General features: G+C 44.0%; 1 long non-coding RNA gene across 1 annotated transcript; it reads right to left on the reverse strand.

The window, feature by feature from the left end:
- Positions 1-8,388: 8,388 nt before the first annotated feature.
- LOC129385997 (uncharacterized) lies at positions 8,389-14,385 on the reverse strand. Its single transcript, XR_008613466.1, has 2 exons — positions 9,620-14,385; positions 8,389-8,588 (listed from the first exon to the last, which is right to left on the reverse strand). It is a non-coding gene; the product is annotated as an uncharacterized lncRNA (long non-coding RNA).
- Between the last annotated feature and the right edge of the window lie 4,855 nt (positions 14,386-19,240).

The following is a 19,240-nucleotide window of genomic DNA, read 5'->3' on the forward strand; positions in this document are numbered from 1 at the left end:
GTCACTAACAGAGTTCTAAACCATGAGAAGAAGCACAGTGCAAAATGCAGTGACAACTCCAAGCTCGCCACCCTTGCCCGAGGCGAAATGGCAGCGGGCACGGAGAGAACGGTGAGTTGGCGAAGATAAATTAAAAACAATAGAAATGGTGTGAATTTGGTACTTCAGCGCAATTAGCTGAACAATTCAGAAAAATCCAACAGCCCGGTGTTAAAACTTGTTAAACAAGCACGATGATGACTGCTATCTATTTCGATCAACGCTACTGCTCGCTTTTCAATAAATTCACCATTACGGCAAATTTTGCACCACACATCATACAAGCACATACCGGAAATCATGACCAATTGGCAGTCAGCCGCTATTTAACAAAAGCGAACCATGAGTATTGTTCTTACCTGTATATTTAAATCGTCCATGAATAGCAGGTGAGGGACCGCTACATATATCCATTATCCATATGGCGCTGCAGCCGTCAGACCGCGGTGGATTCTCTCTCGTAAACTCTCGTAAACTCGGCACAGTGCACAATGTCTGCAGACACCACCGGCGTTGTACGCCATGAAGGTCTGTAGAAGTGAGCGTGGCGATACTATGGCGATACACACCAACTCTGACAATTAGACCGGAAGCTCTGCGCTGCAATGAACGAACGTCGCTCGTGGCAGTCCGCCGGAAAATCCACACGAAAAATGGCCGGGTGCAGTCTTCAAAACACCACGGTCTCCTTCAGCCCCCCCCCCCCCCTCAAGAAAAGTTTCGCATTCACCGCAGGGCAGTGAGAAGACACACAGCGTTGTTTTCCCTCGCCCACGCTCCGCGCAGATCCCGTGATATAAAACGGATCCGCTATTCGGATTTTTTATATGGGTGATGGAAAGTTCCCACGCGAGCGCTCTGCGGGATGTTAAGCGTGTAATTTGCGTTTCTCACGCGTACGCGGCTCGCTCACGCTCGCACAAGACAGAACCATGGCAGGCAGTCTTGTCCTCATGCTTGCACAAAGGAATGTCACGCTTATTTTCGGTCACGGGTGCCTGAAACGTCATCCGCGCCTCACTTACATGCGCGTCACGCTAAAACTCACAGTTTAGCGTGAGATTAAGCGTGGATTTTTTTTTTTTAGTGTATACTGAGGTGTTTGTGTTCTTTTACTCGAGGTATTTCCTGGCCCTGTATTGACACTGTCTGTTCACTGTTTTCATTGAGTACTGTTTACCATAAAAGCTGATTTCCTAACACTAAATTTCAAATGTTAAATTCTCACCTTCATGTGCACATATATTCTACAGGCGTTGCATAACACTCCGCTTGTTAGCTAGCAACACAATGTCGTCCGCATAAAACGAACCTGGAAGCTACTGCTCTACTATTTTAACCGCCTGTTTGTATGAGAGATAAAACCCAAAATTGCTTCCCTCTAACGCCCTTTTCATACTTACCATGTACATCACAAACAGCAGTCCCTAGTTGATATCAACTTGCTTCTCGCTCCTCATCCCTCCCCATTCAACGCAAACTGTATTTTCTAGGTAGGTCTCTGTCAAAAGCTATATAAAGTCGTTGCCTATGCCTTCCAGAATATCCCACAAAATTTTGTGGTCTACGTTGTCATACGCTCCGGTAATATCTAAAAAGGCCACATAAAACAGTCTCCTCTCTTTGGATATTTCAATACACTGAATAAGAGCAAATAAGTTATCATCCAGACGCCTATTCTGAACCCGTTCTGAAGTTCTCCCATACCATTCTCTGCCCATGTTTGCACTTGTAATTTAATTACCTGTATTGCTAACATGTATATTGCCGATATAATGGTCAACGGTCTATATGGGTGAATTCAATTCTTTTCTCCGTTATCTTTATACATTAAATTCATTCTACTTTGTCTCCGGCTGTCTGGTATTCGCCTATCTTGTAAGCCTTTTTCTACTGCTTCCCACAGAGCTTCCTTACTTTTTGATCCTAGTTCGCTAATCAGCCTAACGGGAACCTCGCCTAACCCTATGGCTGTGCGCTTTAGAATTTTCTCTGGTTCTCGTTAACGCTCTTCTTCTTTAAAACTACTTCATCATTGCCTTGGAATGATTTGGTCGTTATTTTTCGGATGTAATTTAATGTCGCATCCCCTTCCATTTTTTTTTATCTTAGTCTAGGACATGCTGTTGTGTTCCAGACTTTCTGCTTAATAAGTTTGTGTGTTTTCAAAATATTCTAGGCGCGGCCTTCTTTTTCTCACGTATTTCCGACAACCAACGTTCACTTTCACCTTTGAACTTTGCTTGAACCAGTATTATAACAATAGATTTTTTTTTCTTCCGGTATACTTCTAATTTTCTGTCTACTTCAACCTGTGGCAACTGCACTTTCTATGCCTGCTTATGTTCTCGTAATGCTTTCTGTCGTTCATCGATCGCTTCGGGTATCACGCTGTTCCACCAGCTTTTTTGACTTCCTTTTTGTTTTCCAACAAACGTGTTGCTTCTCCTTCCTAATTTCTCTCGTCATTACATTTAGAAGCTCATTGTATTCCCACTTTTTGCTTGGCCATTTGCCGTGTTCTTTCTCGACTCCCGCGGCTATATTTGTTATTTGTTAAGCGTTCAAATTTGGACTGGCCATTCTTCGCTCCGTGCTCTCCTTCACAACTACATATCCCATTTTCAAAATGGTGCGTTTATGGCCAGTCCTTGTGTTACTACAGTCTTACTCGCCAATGGCTCAACTTATCTCAACTGATCTGAACTTATCATAAATATCTTCCGTCATCAGACAGTAACCAATAGTCGATTGCCTATTTCCAACTTCCCATCTGATCTGACCATCAGATTTACGGCCCGTAATTACGATAACGAGGTTACGTTGCTCACAAAGGTCCAGCAATAACTTCCTGTTGTTGTCGGTATAAACGTCTGGATCCTGTATGTGGGCATTCATGTCACCTAACAGGGTAATTTCGGCATTATTTCCGAAAACGCCTAATATCAGCACTTAGGCATTCCGCTAAGCCTTGGTTCTTCTCTCTGCAATGTTTTCTCGTTCATAAATACGTTAAGCCCAGCCAAGTTTTATTTCCACTCATTGTGCCTGAAAACCAAAGATGCCCTTGACACTTTGAATATGCTTTTTCCCATTTGAACATTCCGGCCCCCCTCCCTTTCCTTTCGATTTAGTTCTGTTGCAACCTTCCCAAACATAATTCTCAATGACTGGTGCATCTTTTAAGTCTCTAAGGTGCGTTTTTTATAACCGCATGCACCCCGATTTGTTCTCTATTTAACTGCTCCTCAATTTAAAAGCGCTTTTCCTTTCTTCTGGCGCCCTGCATGTTTATGCAGCCTATTGCATGGCGAGCTCGCTTTTTTTTTCCGCCTTTCTCTGTGGTACTAATCTGAGGTACCGCCACCTACCGGCCGTGGCCACTCAGACAGACCTCAAATGGCAGCTAGAAAAGGGCTTTGACTTTCAGTTTCCGCGTAACAGAATTATGTTTTCCCGCATACTCGATTTGCAATCCGAAGTTATCATGTCTGAAGCTTGTGCTTAAGTTGTATTTTACGCATTTTCTGACAATTTACCCTCAAAGATTCATTTAGTTCCATAAGGCTCTTGCGCTTGGCGGGGGCCATGTATGCTGCACTTCCGTAGACATGCGTGCCCGCGTTACGTACGTCGCTTGTGGTGTTAGTGGTGGTTGGTTTCTGAGTAACGTCGTCTAACGTCGGCAATCGTTTCGTTGTACATCCACTTTCACAGGGTGCAATGGAGGAGGCCTTTTTTTTTTTTTCTAAGAATACTGCAGGGAACCTGCTGAGAAATATGCGCACAAAGCCACAAACGTGCGAAACCCGCGCACAGCGTAGGCAGAATGTAGCTGTGATACCTTACGTTCACACACTATCCCACAATTTGGAAAAGGTGGCTCAGCGTTACGAGTGTTCGCTGCTCCCCATAAGCTGTAAAAGCTTTGTAGAATGACCGACCCGGAAGCAAGCCAGTAACGTGACTGCGGCATAAAGCACAGGCCGCCTTTTATTGAATACGCATAAGGGGCAGTCTATGAAATTCTTTTAAGGTGCGGAATAGTGTACATTGGCCATACTGGGAGATGTGTTAATGATAGGTTAAGGAAGCACGCAAACAATGTAAAAAAATCCGCGTGAAGGAAAAGATTTCGAAGGTTTTCTGGCAAGTCATTGTCTGACTTGCAGGGACTGTTCGCCCGACCTTGTAAACACTTTCGTTATTAAGAAGAGTAAAACTCGTGTTATACGGGAAATCGCAGAATCTTAACCGATTTCTAGAAGTGAACTTGAACTTTATTTCCATCATCGATGGAGGAGAGGAAAAAAAAGCTGTGTAAGCATGGGGATGTGTCAACATGGCATCCATCACGCTGTCAGACAAATAGTTGGCATATTTACGAATGCGCAGATGATTACACCGGGCTCGGACAGCATGTATATATTCGTGATTCATTCACAATAAATGTTTTTGGAAGTTCAGCACCCATCCTTGTCCTCTCGTCTCCATCCGTGTCTTCTTGCGCTACCGCCTTTTCAAATTCTTAGGATATATCACGCACTTTCCACTGTGTGTTTTGCGGGGCAAGGAGTAGTATACGCGCGCCGGCGCGTTTCGGCGGCAGGAAGCCCGCTCCTCTCCCCAGCCCCGCTGTAACATGATCGCCGCCTGCACGGCATGAATGGTTCCCGCCTGCTCTCGCGCGACGTGTTGGTGGGGAGAGTGAGGGGGCTGTATTCGTCTTAACATTCGGGGTCGCGGAAACCAGGCGGTTCGCTTGCCGCCGAACTCACAACTTTCTTTACCAGTGATCCAACAAGAAGCTGAAAAAGAAAGAAAAAAAAGGCCAGAACAAGTTTCGTCCCCTCAGGCTCCGGAGAAAAGCATTCCGTCCGCAAGCAGCAGCGCGAGTTCGAAAAGAAAGGAGACTTCACAGTCTCGAGCAGCGCCGCGCCGTCCGTCACGAATCACCCGAAGAAGATAATAATTATGGGGTTTTAACGTGCCAAAACCACTTTCTGATTATGAGGCACGCCGTAGTGGAGGACTCCGGAAATTTCGACCAGCTGGGGATCTTTAACGTGCACCTAAATCTAAGCACACGGGTGTTTTCGCATTTCGCCACCATCGAAATGCGGCCGCCATGGCCGGGGCACATGCTCAGTCTGAAGGATTAGACTGAATTGCGCGCAGCCAGTGGCACATAGCGAATGATAAATCATGAATGTGAACATAAAGCACTATTCCATTAAGAGGTCGGTGTGCTGTAGATATGCATATGAGCCGAAATCATACGTGTTAGATTTTTTATGAAGGAACGTATTTTTTGTTGCACCGAAGAGAAACGCGCTTACTGCGAGGATACAGTTGTCTGTTATGTATGAGTGCCTAACAGAGCGCTTGCCAGCCCAACTGGAACACCGGAAAGCGGCGTGCCGAGTGTCAAATCGGCAGCCCGCACCATGAGGGAAAACCTTGCATTGCTATTTGAAAATCGCCCACGCGGAAACTATGCGAGAAAACCTGGGCGAGCGCGAAGTGCTGCTGCAGAAGCGTGCAACAGAGAAAGTCTTGCTGGGACGCACTCGTAAAAAGGGATCCTCGAGCCTTTGGCAAACCATTTCTTGAAAGAAGAAACAAAAATTTAGAGAATGCGTAGTGGGACTCGGTGCCGTAGCAGATGAATTGCGCCGTCGTAGCAGCCAAATCATTTCTACTAAAAGGAAGAAAAGATTGGCTGAGAAGATTTCGAGATTGTGTTGCTGTAGGTGCAACACCGAAGTTATACTATTGATGCATTTACGTTACACAGTCCCGTAGCAAAGCAGGAACAGAAAACCCCTGGCGCTCCCCAGTCATCTCCTGCAAAATGAAGACATCAGCACTTTTATTAGGGGAAGTTAATTCTTAGTATGTCGCATAACGTTTGCTTGGGCTATTTGGCTCATGGGAAACATCATGGCGTGAAAGACGAGGACACAGGGCTCATTCTGTTTCTAGTCCTCTTTTTTTCTTGCGCCACTGTTTTTTTGTTTCCAGCGGTTTCCACATAATATGCATTTTCCTAACCGTAGTTCTATTCTTGGTTCAATACAATTCGCGTTCGCCTTTTGGCAAATGCTCAGCGTGCGTTCAGTGTTATCACCTCGTCGCGCATGTTCTTCCGAAATATTAAATTGTGAATTCATATCTGACCAATTCATTTTGAGTAAACAATATATCTGCGCCAGCTGTAGTAAATAGATGTTTAACTAGTTTTCTGACACTTTCCTTACGTCAAATATCCAAAAGAGGAGGATACGAATAGTCTTGCCGTGATAAATGAAATATAAAAAATTCACTGTGGAGCAAGGCCTGCATTAGTTTTTCTGTTTGGGAATGAAAGCATCACCGCTCGGTACTGCCTGCTGAGCGGAATTCAAGGACTCCTAGCTTCACAGTCTGTAATAATTCGCATAAGTTAACTTCAGGCTGAGCATACGTATGTTCTGGTGCACTTGTCGTTCACACGAGTGAAAGCGCTATTAGTTGATGCATAAAGGAGCTTGAGGGAGGCAAAGAAAGATGCCAAGCATCGTAAAACGCGTCTCTTTTTAGTGGTGGCTGAATGCAGTGGGTGGGGAAGGCGCTTCTGTGTTGCAGCTCTTGGCGCGGAGGCGGAGAGTCCGGGTGGAAGAGGGGGGTGACATTTCTGGAGAGGAGACGCTTGTGGGAGGGAGTAGGAGGAAAACTAGCAGTGCAGCGAACGTGGCAGCGCGCCGAGGGCAGCGCTAACAGAGCGATGCGATGTCTGGTCGCACTAACCGCTTCAGCGCTCCGCCCCAGAGATTCGTCGGCGCTCTATGATGGCATCTCGGAGGCCATGTTTAGGGCGGTAGGTACGTTTAATTTAGTGACGTTTGCTTTGTTAAACCCCAAATATTTCTAGAAGTTTAGTGTTTAAATTACAGTAAAAAAGAATTAGCGAAAATTCATAATATATACCACAGCCCACGTGAAATTCCGCATGTTTACAGAATTAATCCTTGCAAGCATCCCGAGAATTTCCCTTAAAGAAGCATGGCCGGTTAATTCACATATTTACGCGTACGACGAGTTTCATATTGCTTCAGAAAACGGTCCCACACACATATATCGCTGTTTCTGAACGCATTGCGCTATAATGCAGCTGTGTATATATGTAATAGTCACGAAAAGTATAAATTATGTAAGCATAACAATGTATTACCTTCACCTATAACAAATTTCCCTAGTGAGAATTTTATAAGTATAGACCGACAGACAGGAATTGATATAAAAATTAAATTATGCTACTCATCGGCCTCGGGCGTTGGTCCGACGCGTTGCCATCGTACCGAGCCGGCGACCAACTGGCGGGTCGGGAGTCAGTCTGACAGAGAGGTTGGCAAGACGCCCTCTGCCGACTGCCCGCCGGTAAAGGCGGCGGCCGTTGTCATACCGACCTCTCGCCAACCTTCGCTGGCCAATATAGTCGTTTGACGATCATTTCCCGACGATCGGCCAAGCAGCGGCAGTTGGCCAAGGTTGCTTGGGTACTCGATGGTGTTGCACAAGGCGACAAGACTGCCGAGTTCATTAGGAACCAAGTCCGCAGTATCTCCATGAATTAAGAAGCCTAAATGTGGTAACGCGTCATTCTAAGGGAGTGTGTAATTTGGAAGGCTTGCTCAAGCAAAGGATATGACCATGTAAGATCCAGAAATCTTTTTAAGCTTCCTTGCCGTTCAACGCTGCAAAGATATATGTTGGCCATTCAACTGGTGAAATTGGCGTCACTTCGATGATAAAGGAGCGGCGGTGTATAGAATTTTTTCTTCAGCACCTTTTGCAATGCCGTGAGCTGACTTGCGGAGCGGAGGGCCGTACCATGGAAGTGTGCAAAGTTTTCCTGAGAAAGCTCTTGCGACCGGTCCCATGCAAACTGGGCAGGAGATTTACCTGTCAGTTGAGCGACTTGTACGTCTGGCGCAAAAGCCTCTCGCCAGGAAAGTACTGCGCCCGTGATTACAACAACAAAGAGTGTTATTTTTCCTACACTGACAATAAAGCAGTTATAACTTCTCCGTTGCTCTAGCTCGTCTTCTTTTTCCTAGAGTGAAAAACACAATGCTTCAGTAAATACAAGCGCACTTGTCAACAAGCGGCTGTGCTGTTGCAGAAATAACTGTGGCATAAACGAACATCTTCGAGAGTGTACAGCGCAACGGCAAGGAAGGAGGAAACAGACGCGCACAATGCGAACTATAGCCCAAGCAACCACTTTAGTTACAAACGAACAGTTGCTATATTTTGGTGGAAACATCGCCGACCTGGTACGTTCGATAGTCACGCTTACTAATATGATTAACAATATAAACAATTTATTATCGCCCTTTAAGTAGCGGCGAGAGCATGCGAGCTGCGCTGTCACGCTCCGGCATATCTCCGGCTGCTCTCCCCTTCTGGTGGCGCCGCTGCGGTGACCCGGAACACTAGGCGAGCTACGCCGTCTCCGCCGCATACGGCAGGCCGCATCTGTGCGCTTCCATCGAGAGGCCGTGACTCTACATAGAATAAAGAACCAACATTAGAGAAGAGAAACTGTACCTTCCACCATAGAGTTTCCTACAAAAGTAATTTTGTAGGAAACTGTATGCCTTCCACAGTGATACGAAAATAAAAAGCGGCAGCGCATAAAACTTACCGATAAACCCGACAGATGGCGCCACTTAAACAAAAACATTATCATCATTATTATTAGCGTTTATACACTCTAAGAACAGTTTACTCCCTTTGGAGTGCTCCTTCTGCCATAGTTTTTCCTACAAAAATTTTTGTAGGAAACTCTATGCTTTCTGCCGCACAACGATAATCGTCATCTGCCTTGATGCGTTTCCTTTCTTTAACGCTACGAGCCCGGTACTTTCCAGTAACGAACGGCACGCGCGTTATCAGCATGATAGCATTTCCTATCGGCAATGCTATCATGCTGATAACGCGCGTGCCGTGTGGCAGAAGGGGCACTCAAAAGGGTGTAAACTGTTCTTAGAGTGTAGATGGCATTTTACATTACCGCTAGCGCTCTCTGCGGTAAAGCTAGGGAGACTATGGAGCTCGTTTTAATGTGAATACGTCTACCCAGCGATCTATTTGCGCACCACTGGCCTCCTTGAAACCCTTGGGTTCAGCGAGAGCAGTGGAAAAGTAAACATGTCAGCAATAGGCATTAGTAAGAGGTGATTGGAGGATTTGTGGAAGAAAAGTAGGGAAACAATAAAAAACGGAGACGTACAAAAGCACAGTTCAAAATAGGGGATCAGAAAATTTGGGTGTGCCATGGTAGTTAATATGTTTTTTTTTTTCTAAACAAAATAATCTAATCGCGATGTCTCAATGCATTACGGTTGCCAAAATCATGTTCAAAGAAGTTCATAATGAAGTTCTCAAATTGGGCCGTGAAGTAGAATCGGCTGCTCTTACCGGCTTTTATGAAAATAAACATGCCTTATCAGGTAAGCCAAATGAGCTGTTCTAGCTCATCAGCCGCGGGTACCGGCCGCTGTCCAGTTTTTGCGCGATTTTAAAAAAAGGTCACCTTTATCGCTGCCTTCTACTTGCTTTTCTCTGCTTGAACCTCTTGGGGCTCTCAGACGGTCTTGCGAGCTAGACGTTTGGCGATACGAAAAAAAAAAAAAAGTACGCATTCTCACTGCACTGCAAGAACGCACTGGAGACATGTACGACACACCGACCCATTCCCGATCCATTTGGAGTTTATGAGCACAAACACATTCTCGCTTGAGGAATCGTCGTGCTTTATTGAACAAACTTCGGGGGGCCGCGCATCACTACGACAGCGCGCCGGCGAGGAGGCAGAATGTCATTTCTGACTCCGCGTTTAGATTAATTGACTGCGGCCTGAGGTGCTTTCTTACCTAAGTGATGCTAAGTGAAGCGTCACGGAACCAAAGTTTTGCGATAGCCGGCGCACGGTGCAGAACAGTATGCACGTAGAACCGGCCTACATGCGACCATGGAAGCTGTTTGATGTGTTCGCAGGTGTACGTTCTGTGGAGCCAATTGCCGACTCTTGCAGCTAGCGCATCCGCTAACCTCGACTTCCCTACGCTTCTCGCGCGCACATATAATTAAGATACGCCTGCAGTAGGGGGGATTCGTTCCTTAAGTAAAAGCAGCCGCTTCTTTCCCATCTTCCAGGATGAAGCTTCAGCCTGCAGCATAACAGAGTTTCTCACTACATTGCTGGCAGGCGCACGGTGCCAAGGGCAGCAAAATTAATGCACATGTTCTGCGTAAAGCTCTATCAGCGCGTGTATTGAGGTACACCTGCGCAGGTGTGCCTGAACCTCGAATGCGTGCTGTCGCGAGTACTGCGAGGAACAAGCAACAGTTAAGCAACATGTGTTTTAATATGCACAAAAGCAAGTTGTTGCTGAACACGAACTATGCATTCATAACGTATGTCTACGTGCCGCAAATGCACCATATGCGCTGTCAAAAGCAGGAATCACTGACCTGCAAGGCGTTCATTGTACAGATTCTGAAACGCATCGGTTTCGGCCTGCGATGGCACGTTAGCAAATTTCCGCCAAAGAGGGCAAAATTTTCCGCCGACTGTCAACTGTCCGTTGTCATTGTCCTGACACACTACATTGCGTACAGCGTTGAATGCATGTTAATTTCGTGAACTTTAGTTCCTCCTGTCTCACCTGGCTCCAGCAACATCCGGGAGAGCACGGTCCAGATAACGCAGCGCAACAAAACACGGAGACCAACACAAACCTGCCTGCACGGCGCCTTTGCCGCGGTACAAAACCTACGGAGCAACACGTGTGAGCGTACAGAACCATAACAAAGCCGCCATTGTGGCCCGAAAGGCGTGGCTGCTACGGCAAAGAAATAAAAGAAGTGCAAAAAAAAAAGGAGAACCTACTTCGTCATTTCCTCCACAATTTTCTCATAGCGCGCGAAGGGGGTAGGGCTTCTCAGTTGCCTTCCTCCATGACCCACACATTTGGTTCGTATGTTTCATTATTTCTCTAAACTTGGTTCACTGAAGCAACAGATTCAACAAATAACTGATGCTGCCTTGAATAATTATCTAAGTCACGTGTCACTGTGAGTGACATCACAGCACTGCCATGTACGTAGGCGCACTTGTGCGACTGACGTCAACTGTCCGGCTGTCAGCGTGGCCCCCATGAGGAGAAGGCAATTTGGTTTGAAATTTAAGCTCTTTCTGCGGCACATAGGGATACAATACTTAGACACGATCGTAAGCGCGCATAGTATGCAGTGCACTTGTCAACTCAAAATGTGGTGAACTGATGAGGGGCCCTTTGAGGCGAAAGCCTTAGATCTCTATATTTCAAGGTTGCTTTGTGACGTACAGAAAATCAGAGCGCTCGTGCTACTGCTCGCGCGTTTGTCGTCTTCTTCCACATCGATGGCACCAATCATGCAAAAAAGAAAGGTACAGTTAATTAATATAGGGTTAATTAAGGCACTCAAACCCACAATCTTTGGTGTTAATTAGAGCAAATTTGGTTAAGGCACAGTTAATTAAGGTAGCTTTAATTAACATTTTAACTGCATTGTGGGTCACTGGTAGATCACAGCCTGTGCTCTTTCTATGCGGCAGCAAATTTGCGGGCATTCATCTGCTTGCTGCTGCGATAACTTTATGACACTTGAATGCAGAGGTATGCATGTTTTTCGTTGTGTGAGGTTATAAATAGCCAGTAGAATACTCGCCTGATGTTAAATGCTATGACCCACCAGCGATCCACGATGTACTGAATGAAAACGTTTTTGCGCTGTGTGCAGCATGACCCACCAATGACCCACACGCAAGAATTCTCCCGCTTGTATTCAGTTCAGTTCAGTTGCTGTTGGAGGTTCGAAATTGCAACTAATATACCTTTTTATTGCATTTGACATCATGTGGCACGTTTTTTTCGAAGAGTGCAGTGGCAGCACATTTCTCAGTTGGGTTGCTTGCAAACTTTTCGCTGCAGTTCTTGAAATACGTGCCTGCATTATCTGCAGTCTCTGCATTTTTCTTGCTACTCCCAAACTTTTCAGCATGTCTAATAGATGCTCATGCTTTTTACGGATGCAAAAAAAGCACAATGCAGAGGAAACAAATACAATAAACTTAGTTTTGGCCGGAAGAATGCACCAGCAACTTCGCGATCACCAGCTGATGAGTCAAGTGCTTCAGTGTCAGATGTTCAGCAGTGGACAGACAGTGAAAGCAGTGACAAGGACAGTATTTACGAACTGTCACAGACCTCAGCCAGCATGTCGAATGGAGAGTAGGACCTGACTGATGATTACGAGGCGGATGAATCAGGCTACGATACTCTAATTTCTCTCGGCCCATTTCTATAGAAATGGACACCAGCAACAACCACTTCGCCTAGTGTGATGCCGTACTCTAGGCCGCCCACTATAATTAGTTGTCATCTAGCCATGATGCCCTGTCTTTATACTCGCTGTTTGTTACGAATGATATCTGGCAAATGATGGTCAATGAAACAAACAGGTTCACACAAGTGTTGGAGTCAACTACTTCCAAATCTAAATCATGGTTGAAGAATTGGACGGAAACCAGTGTCCAAGAAATGAAAGCATTTATTCAAATACTGCTTTGTATTGGTCTCCTCCGTCTTCCTACTCCAAAGTCTAAATCACAGTTGAAGAATTGCATGGAAACCAATGTCCAAGAAAAGAAAGCATTTGTTGGAATACAGATTTGTATTGGGCTCGCCTGTCTTCCTACTCCGAGTCACTACGGGCAAAAAGTGACCTATTTGGTGTTGAACTCATTCGTCAAAACATGAGCCATGACTGCTTTTTTCCTAGTTTTGAGGTTCTGGCATTTTGCGGACAATGAACTGGTTGCAGACTTGCAGGATCATATCTAAGATTCGGCCTCTGGTAGAGAAATTGAACGAAAATTTTTGCCCCTGTGCTTGAGCTGGGAAAGGAAGTCGTGATAGATGAAACAATAGTGCCAAGGCGTGGCCAACTTTCGTTCAGACAGTACATTCCACAAAAAGCAAGTACAGAGTCAGGCTCTTCAAAGCATGTACAAAAGACGATTACACGCTAAAGGTTGATGCATATGCTGGAAAGTGTGACTGACAAGTTGGTGTTGGAAACGCCGAAGATGTATGTTTGAAACTCATGCAAAAAACAAGGGAGTCGGGTGCCCACTATACGTAAACTTCTACATGAGCTTGCTGCTCACTCTTCACCTTCTAAAGGAAGACACTTTCATTTGCAGCACAGTTCGCTCAGCAAGGAAAGGGCTGTCAAAAGATGTCCCTGAAGTAAAGGTTGCGAAAGACAGTGTGACCAGACTTCAGTCCAAAGATAGAGTGAAGGTACTGAAGTAGATAGACAAAAGGCCCGGGCCCGTTCTAATACTCACATCTGTCGCCAAATATAGAGCAACATTGGTGGACAGCGGGAAGAAAACAAGGGACGGCACACCAATCACGAAATATCAGGCCGTTCTCGATTATAAAGCAGCAAAAAAAGGCGTCGACTATAGCGACCAAATGGCTTCATACCACAACTGCCTTAGAAAAGGACTCAAGTGGTACAGAAAGGTAGCTGTTGAGTTGGCTGTTAAAAGTGCCATCATAAATGTGTGGTACATTCGTGGCCTGCTTGAAGGAAGCTCTACGCCAATTATAAAATTTCAAGAACTGGCTCATTCACTGTTCGACACTCATTAAGACAATGTCGAAGAAACTTGTGGGAGAAGGAGTGCCCACATGCACAAAAAAACTGGCACATCGGCACGTGACTCAGTGGCACTGCACTGGCTGCTATGCAGCCAACAGTACCAGCAGCAGTCCAAACAACACTAGGGTGAGAGCGAGAAAAGTGACCACTTTCTGTGGATAATGCTCTGGCAAGCCATTCATCTGCTTGTTGTGCTTTAATTCTAAGCACAAGTAAGCTGAGAAGTAAGCTAGCTTCCACTTCATGAGTAGGATGAAAACTTCAAAACATGGTTAATGTTCCTACTAAATTTTACCTTTTGTCTAACTAATAAATATTTCTGTCACTGGAACTGACTTCTTGTCTTTTCTGCTGGCAAGCACTTTGTAGTTCAGTATAAGTTTGTAGCATCTTTCAAATAAATGTGCCAAACAGCAGCCGCAAAGATAGCAGCACCATCTCTTTGGAGTAAAAGAAAGAGGCATAGCCGCGTGTCCCACCGGTGGGTCACTCTGCATGTAAAACAAGACTTAAAGAAATTCTTTTACAACAGCGCAAAGGACAAGGACGAGACGAGTTCACATACACAGCGCCGAGAATGTGCACTTGTCTCGTTCTTGTCCTTTGCACTGTTGCAAAAGAATGTCACACTAACTTGCCCAAGCTTCAACAGTACCTAAAGAAAGTGTGTTGCAGTGAACATTGTTAAGGTGCATATGACACTGTGTATCACTAGGAACGCCTTCACACACTACATGACAGTGCCCACAGAAACAGTTCTGTATTGTGTGTGCGTGCATTTTATTCTCTTTAATTTTAAAAAAGTTCTTTTTCTCTCTCATTTATCGCATCCCTTTGCCCCTCGCCCGGTGCAGGGTAGCCAACCAGATATAATGTCTGGTTAACCTCCCTGTCCTTGCTTTTTTCTCTCTTAAGGCACTTGAACCTACGACCTTTAGTGAGAGAAAACAAGTAATGATAAGTAACAACGCATTTGAATGAGCATGTCAACTAATTTAATGCATGTCTCTTGAGCATGCACGCTTTCGCCTTCACCCTCTTTGGCATATGCTAAAGTGACTGTTTTTTATTATGCTTTTGTAATATGGAACTGTGCGTTCACATTTTCACCTCACAAAAGACAAATGGGTAATTCTCGCTCAGGAAGTGCATCGTTATGGCCTGCAGTTGTATGAGGAACTTGTATGCATGCACATACATTGGCACTCAGAGTAATAAGGAACATTCAACAGCAGTATTCAGAGGAGTATAAGAGTACGCATTTGGTTGGTTCACAATTACAAGCAGGATACAGTGCTAAACAACAGGTTACAGTGCTGTGGTCTGTGTCCCTCTCTTTGTACAGTATTCAAACCAGTAGAGCTCGAACATTCGTTCTAATAATAGGAAAAGTGGGCAATAGAAATTTTTGGCAGATGTTTTATTGAAAGGTTAGCCTGCAGGCCTCCATCCAAGTCTTAAATACTTAAAGCAGTTCCATTGTCAGTTGCAACAGTTCTAGTGCTTTTGAAGATGTTACTTTCCTAAAGGGAAGTAACGGCATTCGTGACCTCTTTTCTAGGGTGGTCATGCCATTGTGCATTCACCATACACAGTAGGACAAGCTTATACTAGTTACATATTTTCTGTTCCGAACATCAGCAAAGAAAAGGTTCATTGCTTCAAAAGGTACTTTGGAGTATGCAAGAATACCTAGACATTTGTCTTTGTCTTGGTTCTTATTTAGTTATGAATACTTTTCCCCCTGCACTTGCATATGTCTTTCCACAGATACACATAACCTTCTCACACTTTTGCATGTGAAGGTGCTTCTGCAGGTATGTTTCCGAAGGTCTGTTGTGTCAAAGTTCAGGGGGCTTTTATAGCAAAGAGAGAGTTTTCTGACAACTTTGTTTCAGGTACCCACAACTTCTCCAATGTGTAGTGGCCATTTCATTGTAGCTGCATCTATGGCTATGGGCTCCCACTTGGTTGCACTTGCATCCAAGCTCACAACAGAAAACTCATGAAGACAAGAGAAACAAATAACATAAGCACTGTAATCTGTTGTATCATTTCAGTGCTGTCTGTAACCTCGGATTCGGACAAACTAGCCTGACTGCAATGTTGTGTTGAGTGCCTGTGTCGCTGCACATGAAGAAAATTCTCAACACAACAAAGTTATACAAATACGATATATATACATATAATTAATATGTTCAGCTAGTCACATTGGAGCTCTACTGTATCTCTCTCCAACTTGGGCATCATACAGCACACATAGCATACGGTGTTCTGGGTAACACTGTAGTGTTTGCAAGAGAAGTAGAGCTCGCTTGAAGCTGAAGGAACATGCTGGTTGAACACAAAAGCTTAGCAGACTATTTTAACTTGCTAAAGCATGTTAGTGATGGGACTTAGACAAAGAAACATGCAAGACAAACATGGTGCTACTTCCAAGTGGAATTTATTGAAGGGAATGTATTAAACAAGAAAGATAAAGATACATAATGTTGTGCTGAATGTGATTAAAGCACATGTGGAAGAAACTATGGTTATTTGCTCGATGAGGACAGTAATGTGCTTTAGCAAGTTAGAAATTTGTTACCAACTTGCCCACATTCACATCTTAACAGATTTAACAATGTTTGCACTACATGGAGAACCTCGACCTACACTGATTTTTATCATCCTGAAGAAGGTTGGTGTTCCTTTTATAACATCTGTACTTAAAAAGCTTAATCTCTCAGGGCTTCATGTTGTTTTACTTGACATCAGCTTACGAGGCTTACAGATTACCTGCTCATATCTCAACGTAAATACCGACTTCCTTTTCAATGATTTTAATTTCTGTAAAAGCATAGTAAATTTCGTCAGATGAGAAGTGCAAATGCGTTTTTTATTCTTTCATACTGGGTGCTTGCTAGCCTACTGAGATTGTGAAGTAAAGCTTCAAGAGGACAGCTACCTGAATACTTTTTCTTTCTGCATGCAGTATTAAACTTGAACGCATGCCTTTTCGAGCTTTGAAAATTTTTTCTTTAATGGTGTTGTTCCATTGGGTTATTAACAGAAAATGTTGAAACCTTATTGTAGATAAGGAAATGTATTCTATAGTCTGTTTTTTTTTTATATAATAGTAATTGTTCTACAAGTGATCAACATCAGCTAAACCAGGGAGGCCTCTGGCATGCAGCCAGTGTTGCAACAAGAGGACTAGTTGACAAAGATGAGTTTGTTACAACGGGGGCTCCAGCCCAAAACATTCCTTATTCGACATTATTTACATCTTCCTGAGAACCTCTTTGTTGCTCCAACTTCCATACACAAAAATTAGTTGAATGCATGAGCTTAGTTGTAGAGCTACTCAATGAACTGCTGCATAAGTTACCCGCCTAACAAAACACACAAGATGCTTTTTAATAAAACAAACATAAATAAATATCACGATACTAATAAAACAATCGACTTGCACAAAGGAAAGCAGTTTATGTGGTAAGTATTCACTCAGGCTAATAGATGAGTTTTATATATTTCACAGGTCATGGATAAATGCTAGAGGAAGTTAAGCAAGGCAACTACACAAGAACATTGAGTCTTTTACAAACCATAACAATTACATCAGCTGATGCATTTCTCTCAGTGAGCATGTCAATCAAACAATCACATAGGCAGCCACAGCAAGTATTCAGGGTATTTATGCATAAATCAAGTTGTCAAACACACAAGCTTCCTTCATGTTCTACAGGTGAGATTTCCACTTTGGCAAACCATAATTTCCTTTAATTACTTATTCTATTTGGACAATACTGTTAGCCTCATTCAGAGGCTGTTACAGGAACGGGCCAAAATGAAACGCAGAAGCAGAAACATACAAATGAAGGCTCAGGAACCTAAATAAAGAATTAAGAGAAGACATAGCCCCAATAAGTCAGAGTTTGAATACTAAGTGACAATAATGGTACAGAGAAGAGAAGGCGCAGTATCCGAGTTATACAAAGTAAATACAAAAACAAGGCATTTGTGGCGTATATTCACAAGAAAAGAAAATTACACAAATGAAAAAGCAAACATTAATGCATGGCAAGAGTCAAGAGGGACGAGCAGGCCTTAGAGTAGATAGAAAATCTTCAAGTGACAAGCTGTTGACTGTGTCACCTCTTAGTATGTTCCATTCCCTGGCTGTTTGCGGAAAGAAAGAATACCTTAATGTATCGCACTGAAATCTTAACTCTGTTAAATGTTTATGGTGCTTTGTGCACCTCTTTCCTGTAGATGAAAGCGATAGGTATTGGTTTGTGCCAGCTAAACAGTCAGCTAACTTTGAACATGATGAACCAGGAAGCCATATGAATAGCAATGAGAAAATACAGATAAAATGACAGGAGCACGGCTTATAATCGTAACGTTTGCTCCAAAGCTTAAAATTATTTTCTTACAAAAAATTAAATTAAAGGGTTTTACGTGCCAAAACCACGATCTGATTACAAGGCACGTCGTAGTGCGGCACTCTGGAAATTTAGACCACCTGGGGTCCATTAACATATGCACCTAAACCTGAAGTACACCGGTGTTTTTGTATTTGACTCGCATTGAAATGCGGCCGCCGGGGCAGGGATTTGATCTTACGACCTCGTGTTCAGCAACCCAACACCATAGCCCCTAAGCAATCATGGCGGGCAAAATGATTTTCTTCTCCCAAAATATAATTACCTTATGCGTGGAAGGATACTCTCTGGGGGTTGCAAATCCAACGGAGGCATGGACAGAGAGGTAGAGAATGACCAGGTACTGTGACATTACAAAATTTTATCAAAACTCCAGGCGTGTCCCAACTCCTCAACAGGGCCCAAGCGGCAGACTGGAGGCAGTTACAAACCAAGACCTTCCGCAACCCCATTCATCTCAGGAAGATATATCCAGACATCTATTTAGACGATAACTGCAAGCTATGCGGCAGGGCTCATGCATCTTAGACACATTCTCTGGGAATGTCAGGTTATAGGCAGAGGAAATGCAGTATTCCCAGATGAAGCTGGGGCGTGGTGGAAAGCCGTGCTGCACAACTCAAACCTCCAAGTTCAACTATGGGCCATCCAGCAAGCCCGTGAGGAGACAAGATCTCCGGACCTACTCGGCGGCGGCCTAAGCCCCGGGTCATGAATTTGCCGGATTTTCAATAAAGTTGTTACCACCACTGTTTTGCATGTAAACTAACAATTTGTAGGCATATACTAATGCATTTTGGGAGTAAAATTTACTTCAGGCTAAGATTTTGTAACAAAATTATAAAATAACCATAGGCGACCAGCAATTGAATGCATGGTATCTGTATATATAGAATGGGGCAAATCTACATGTCACAACAGCAAATATTCAGGTGAGTTTGTAAACAAAATAGGTAGACCAACAGGAAACAGAAACGGCACGCTTTCAACACTCCTTATTTGTCAGAGTT

This window comes from Dermacentor andersoni, chromosome 7, assembly GCF_023375885.2.
Source record: "Dermacentor andersoni chromosome 7, qqDerAnde1_hic_scaffold, whole genome shotgun sequence".
Taxonomy (NCBI): domain Eukaryota; kingdom Metazoa; phylum Arthropoda; class Arachnida; order Ixodida; family Ixodidae; genus Dermacentor; species Dermacentor andersoni.